Source organism: Montipora foliosa, chromosome 8 (assembly GCF_036669935.1).
Source record: "Montipora foliosa isolate CH-2021 chromosome 8, ASM3666993v2, whole genome shotgun sequence".
NCBI lineage: Eukaryota > Metazoa > Cnidaria > Anthozoa > Scleractinia > Acroporidae > Montipora > Montipora foliosa.
In genome coordinates this window covers 30,375,477-30,382,976 of record NC_090876.1, presented here as the reverse complement: position 1 = coordinate 30,382,976, position 7,500 = coordinate 30,375,477, and the positions used below count along the sequence as shown (strand labels likewise).

Here is a 7,500-nt window from a genome sequence, read left to right as displayed (position 1 = left end):
TTGTTACTAATGAAACTCCTACTTCCTCAGCAACATCTTTAGCTTTGTCGTTATGATCTTGCACCTGTAATAAAATATACGCTCCTAAAGCGTCGTCAACATGACTATTATGTACCATTTCCAGTTGTTTTGATAATGAACCTCAATGATGACGTAACATTGTTTTTCTTTATTAGGGTTAATTAACTCTAATTGTCAATCGAATACCATGACGACATGCCTACGACTGATATATTTTCTTTTTTGTACTTACAGAACTCATACATACACGCGTTTTGTGTTCTTGGGCAAAATGATCCCCAGACAATCTTGGACAAAAAGGGTTGAGAATATTAAAAACAGGGGTTATTGTGCGCACTACGTCCTCAATATCGCACATTATTAGCGATCCCCCTCCCCCCTAAAACCAATGTTGATAAGCCCAGGTTCGACATGCTTTGTTTCGTCTAGCAACATTGATCAGGAAGAAAGAAGAAGGAAAGGTGTAACGTTATTATGTCACGCAACCTTTTATCACGTGACTCGACATAGCGAATCATATGCGGTAATTTCCATGTGCTTGTAGACTCAACGGCACTTGTGAGTTCGCTGGAGTTTCGATGACACCTTATTAAAATGTTTGATTGTTAACTACCTTTGTGGTAGTTATTTCAACGGGAAACGTAACAATCTCCAGAGAGTAAAACGAGGAGAGTCAACTTGCCAGAACCCAAAATCTTCACCGACAGAATTAAAGTTGGCGATGACAAACCTAAATCAGTCACCCCTATTCGAATCACAAAGAGGCAGATGAGAAGAACTGTGACTGCATGATTTAAGTCTATAAATGTGCCAAGGTGACTTAGGGCGATGTTCGCACCAAAATGTACTGGGTTAAAGGTCAAAACTGAAAGACCAACGTACAAATTGTGGGAAGGTGGTCCACACAGGTGTAGAGTAGCAGTAATTAACTCATGCACAAAGATACACAGCAAGCATAATCTTCAAGGACCTGGAATCTACTATCCAAGAAATGACCATTGTTTTAAGATCTAGCCTGGGATTTAGGTTTCTTATTCATTAAGTATAATTTAACTTTATAGGTGGAGAGAAAAGAACAACTGCAGCTACTGGAACAGTGAACTTCCTTGACCCTGACAGGATATCGGGAAATCAGTACGAGCTTGTAAGCAGAGATGATGGAAAGCTCTGTCCCAAAAGTGTCCAAAGATGCGAGCAATGCAGGGTGGCTTTTCATCAGGCAGACAAGGTTGTTGTTAAACGTGTAGGAGTGTGGTAATGCACTGATAAGTCAGAAAAGATAGTCAAATATACTGGTAATCTTTACCTGCATTTTCTAACCAAATGACTCAGTGGATATGACCTGACATTTTCTTTTTCTGCTATAACGGTCCCTGCATGAACCCTTACATTTCTACCTGAAGGAGGAAAGGCAATGCTAGAGGTCAAGGGGTTGCATGTGGAGAAGTGAGCACGCATGTGTTCTTTCTGCATTTTTCAGTGTTAATTAATATACAAATGACTTGACTTCACCAAGCTGTTCCAGTATAGTAGTTGTCAGCTAGTACTTTAAAGTACTTTAAAGGTAGTTACTGCCAAAGTTTTTCTAATAGAAAATTATTTGTTATTACCCATCGCATTAGCTTAAGCCACACTGCATTATTAATTTTATCCTCTATATTTTTGGGTTCTTATGAGAAATGAGTTTATAGTATTTGTTTAAAACATTGTATGACCACAAAGAAGTGCTTATAAGTTTTGTTGAAATTTTACAGCCACACCATATCGTAATCTTGTTATGATTGCCGTAAATTACCAAATATTCCCTCCATAGTTATGCTGTTGTTTACCCAGAGTAAGGTTGTTAAGGTTGAAGAAGATGTTTACTCGTTAATGGTTTGCAGATGCTTTGCTATGTTTTATGAATTAAAGAATTCATGTTATACACGTAAAGTTTTATTTGTTTGTTACATTGTCTACCACTAAAATCATATCGAACCATTCAAGGATTATCATATCAGTGCAAATATAGAGTAAAAGGCGTTACCCATACAAATATCATTGAGTTCACTTCGGAGAGTGCATGCCAGGGAAGAGCACAATGTAGACACAACTGCTAACGTTTTGGATATCTGAATAGGTAAAGAGCACTCTTCACTTAGTTATATGTATCTCTCGAGATTTGCAAGTTCTATTAATCACAGTTGTCCCATCATCTAGAATGTAACTGTTATTTTCGCAGTTTCCTGTTCTCAGGCCATTTATTTTGTTTTTGTTTCTGCATAATAGCAACTTATTTTTAAACTGTTTTGTTTAAAAGGGTGGCTGTTATGCTCCGATTCCTCCCAAGTGAATTTTGCAAAGGGCCAAAGGTTATATTATGCAACCTCATCAAATTCTCCTGCGTCCTGTAGACCTCAGACGGACATAAAAAAAGCAGACCGTGAAAAATCGAAAAGCCCTAGGGATCTTGACAGTACTGCTGCGCAGGCAATTTTCCTCATGTTTTTCCCTGGTCATGCGAACCATTGCACAACGAATTTCCTGTGCTTATTAGTCAGATAAGCCTGGCATTGAAAGAACACAAACTTGACTTTCAACAGTGGTCTTCAAAGTTTCGTATTTCTTCTTTTGAAGCAATCTCCCTAATTTTTGATGGACCCATGACTTACTAAACAATGGACAACGTTTCCCGTGCGCATTTATCGAATTTGCTCACTAAAATGATTAAAAAAGGTATTTTGAAGGTGGTTGCAGGTGGTTGTAGGTGGTTGTAGGTCGTTTTAGGTGGTTGTAGATGGTTTTAGGTCATTTCTTGTTTTATTACTTATGACGAGTTCGTGCAGTCGCTAGCCTTTTTGGCTATTTGGTGTCTGGTAGCTGTCACATATGAAGCCCTTTATTATAGGTACATAGAGATGGATAAAATGAAGACGCTAAAACATTCAAAAGGGGCTTTTGAACCCTCTATGGCTATTTTGGAGGATGGAGTCTCTAAAATAAAGTGGTGGTTGATTAATTAAGCTGACAGTTTTCATCCTATCTATCCTCCTGCAGTTGATGTCACACTGTTCTCCGATATCTCACTGGTGGGCTGGGGTGCAGTTATAAATGAAATCTCAACAGGGGGGAGATGGTCGCTCACAGAGCCATGCTATCATACACTGCCTTGAACCTATGGAAGCTCTATTTCCTCTAAAATGCTTTCAAGCGTCTCTTTCTTGGAAGCATGTTAAACTGATGATTGACAACACTACAGCTGTTGCTGTCATAAATAACACGGGAACATGCCATAGTATTGAATGTTATCCCCTTGCCGTACAAATTTGGGAATTTAGCATATAACAAAATATCACACGGCTCACTGCAACCTATATTCCTGGCCTTTCCAATGTGAGGGCTGACAAGAAATTTAGACATTTCCATTCTCAGGATACCGAGTGGATATTAACACCACACTATTCTGCAATGCTCTTCAAACCAGAAATCAATTTGTTTGCCTCAAGAATGAACAGACAATTTCCTAAGTACTGAACATTTAGATCTGATCCGGAGGCCTCTGTTATTGATACATTCACAATTTCTTGGACTGAGAAAAAAAAATATTGCTTTCCTCCGTTTAGATGTGTCCTGTGAGTTCTTCAAAAGACCCGGCAGGACAGAGCGACAGGAGTACTAGTTGTCCAGATGTAGCTGACCCAGTCGTGGTATCCGATCCTCACAAATCGTTTACAAGTCTTCAGAATGAAAGAAAGCTTCGTGTTTTAATACAATCGATCTTGATCAAGTAGCCTTTTTTCAATTTTTTTTTTTTTTGGTTTGAGAAGCCGACTAATTTCAGCTACAATTAAGAGACAATTATATAGAGTTCAGTGTCTACTGTAAAAGAAGAGCTGGTTTCAACATCGTAAGCACAGCACAATGCGACAAAAAAACAAATTACCTTACGTAAAAAAAAAACACAAGGCATCGGAGTAATCGAACAGGTTTTCAATTGCGCCATATTTCCTTGATGTTAGCGAGAGTTATTCTGAAGGAGATTAAAAAGCAGATTTTTGCTCCAAAAATTACACGCTGTCATGATAGCAAGACTTAAGTGAGCCCACACTGTCTCTAGCAGCGTTTGGTTTTTTGAGCTTGCAACGTGAAAATACTCTAAGTAATCCTATCTGTGACAGAAACTTTAATATGTAGACACTGAGCCTAAGAGCTAGATTTTTATGTTACACTGTCTCGTATTCATTATCACCTTGTGAAACAAAAGTAAACAAAAAAGCCATGACATTCAGAACACCGTTTGCTACATGCCTTCTATCATGTGGAATGTCCTACCTGATCATTTTATTATATTATAATTATTTTGCTTTGCATCCGTCATTGTGTACTGTTGGCCCAGGGTTGGGGTAGCAGGGTACTAGCCCTGGGAAATTGACTGAGAGTCTTTCGCTGGGTTCATGTAGTGATCATTTGCCTCAGGCTTGGGAATTTGATTTGACCAATACATCTTGGAAAACCGAGAGAAACTGGAAATGAGTCATTTGCCATCTTGGTAAGACCTGTTTAAAAAAATTAACAACGTTAGAGAAAGAAATGTACAACTAAGTTTGTGTGAGAAATTCTTAGCCATAATGTGTTGCAGTGAACACTGTATGAGGCAGGAAAAAAAATTCTTTTCCAACTTTTCGATAAAATTATTAGTCAGGCCTGACTTTGATCGTAGCAAAAAGGAGCCAGAGAGATAAGTGAGGGAGGGGGACTCGACTCTGGCTCCATGAAAATGCCAAATTCCCCTGCATCTGCAAACTGTGGCATGTCAGACTTTTTTTTTTTCAACTGTCGACTTGTTGACTTTGACAGGTGACAGGATAGCAAGTTTCCGTCATTTATGCAATGGGCAACAATACAATACGAAAACAGTCACCTTGAAGGCTTCCTTTAGATTCATGGACATAACAGCAACAAAGAAGCTGCAGAGGCTGTTGGTGATGTTTACCATGCAGAGGTTAGTTTTCTGGATTGTGGGTCCAACCTCCCCTATTCTATGTTGCAATCTGGAAACCCTTCTATGTCAATTTCAGACATTTCTGATAATGATGGCGTTTTACAGGCAGGCAATAACAATGACATGGATGATATGACCAATTCTGAGCTTCATTCAGAGGCATCAGAATGTAATTCAAAATCTACATCTGATGTTCATGACATTGACTCTGATGATCCTGATGTTCATAAGCCAATAGATGTCAGAGACTTTGTGCTCAGATCATTGTTCTCTAAAGTCAACTTTCGTTGGAAGAAGAAACAATAGCTAAGATAAGAAACTTTTAAGAAAGACTTCATGATGAGCACATCCCCCACAAGAGATGTCAGTCACTCATTGCATTTTTAAAGAAACTAGGCTATAAAAATCCTCGACTTTCCAAAAGTTGTTGTTCTGAAGATCATGTGCATCTTCTTGATTATTATACATTATGCCCCGAATGTGATAAAGACTGGTCCAGTTGCACTGACTATTATTTGCTGGGCATACATCTTGAGGTCATTTTCTTAGATTTACTAACAATGAATGCACACTTGGCACATTGGAGAGAATGTGATGAATGGTTTGGTGAAATACCAGAAGATGTAAATTTCAAGGAGATATGGCATGGACAAAGGTTTGCCGATCTTTCACTCTTCTGGAACACTGAAATGGAAACTCTGCCGCCAGTGTCATGTACAAACTGTGGAGACATTTTAACCACTAAAGAAATTTGCAATGCCGCTCTTCCTGGAAGTTCTTCGGAAGATCCTGTTCAACTCCACTGCAGTGAATGTTGGCTGAGTTTTGATTGTACTCCACAGTTCATGAAGGGGAACCCTCTTAATGAAGCTTTCATTTTCTGTGAGGATGGTTTCAATGCATTTGTTAAGAAATGCAGAGAAATGGCCACTATACAGCTATGTAGTGCCTGTACTTATAAGGATAAGAGCAGTAAAGGAAAGTACTTAAGTGTTTACAGCTTCTTTCCATCATGTGACATGAAAGAGGCATACGCCACAAATTAGATCCCTTTTTAAAGCCTCTTATGGATGATGTTGTTGACTTTTACAACAATGGCAGATGTGAACATTCCACTTCCAATAACCGCCGGAGACCAAAAAAATGATGCAGGAGAGCACAAGGTCCAATTACTGCTTCTGTTGGGGACAGCATACATAAAAGGACATGGTGAAGTGACTTTGTATGCTGGACGTACGTTTGCACAGTTAAACTTCTTATAGAGTTTTGATTTTTGACCATTTTGACCACAGGATACTACATTGTACAGCTGTATCAGTCATTAATAATTATTACGGTACATGTATTATTGAGGATAGAAGTTACAATACTTACATACATACACTTTATTGAAAAACTCGAATTTTCAGAGTAGTTCTACATGTATATCTTTGAGGGAAAAATAAACTATACAACTAAACTGAAGGATTAAATCAAGACAGTGTACATCAAGATAGTTACCACTAGAATGCTAATACGAAAAAGTTCATTTTCATTATAGCAACTTCCAACTTTTTCAAGGATTGTTTTGTTCTCATATTATTGTCTGAGAGTGAGTTCCAGTTTTTTGCTCCTCAATACTAGTCCATAATTTGTTGCCCGTGGTATAGGCAAAGACAGAATGTTTTCTCCCCTTAACGATTAACTAGCATTAGGTGCGGTTACACTCACCATGGTAAATGCCATTTCCCATGGTAAATTATACTGCATTAACTAGGGGTCACACGTTACGAAGATTACCGAGGTAAAACGAAATCTCACGCAATTCATTGGCGGGAAATTTAATCACAACTTCATCAGCATAGCGATTGGCTCTTGTACCTCGGGCATCAAAACACCCTTCCAACTTCCCACGTTAAATGTCATGGGCGCTTCCACTGATCTTTTTGACGAATCCATGGATATTTAACACGGGAAGTTTACCTCGGCAAGCGTTGGTCACACCACTAAATACAGTTTCCCGTGGTAAAAAGGCAATTTACCACGGTAAAAGTGCCCCGTGTAACCGCACCTATTATGAAGAGTAAATAGTTCATAACCATCCTTTAAATTCAAAAGCAGCTGTCCTACATGTAGCTCATAGTAAATGTAACTGTTAACTAGCACGTATGGTTTTAGATATTTTATTGAAAATGGAACACTTATCACTCAATTAAGGAATATGGTATACCAGTCATTAAGTCATTTTGCAATGGACTAAAAGTCTGAGGATGCTGCTGTTACATGTAATATCCAAAGTTTATTCTCTGTCCTACAAGAGTCAAAATTAATGCAGTCTAAGTTGCAGTCAATATCCAAAGTTTATTCTCTGTCCTACAAGAGTCAAAATTACTGAAGTCTAAGTTGCAGTCAAGGTCTAAAATGGCAAATAATCATGCAATAAATAATATAATAAATCGTTTTCAATGCTTTTTGTGAAACATTTCAAATCTTTCATTAATCATTAATATTCTCATTTT

The 7,500-nt window shown here is 38.2% G+C and overlaps 1 pseudogene; it reads left to right on the top strand.

The window, feature by feature from the left end:
- LOC137968582 (uncharacterized) overlaps positions 1-813 on the top strand; it is a 6,824-nt pseudogene extending 6,011 nt beyond the window's left edge.
- The last annotated feature ends 6,687 nt before the right edge of the window (positions 814-7,500 follow it).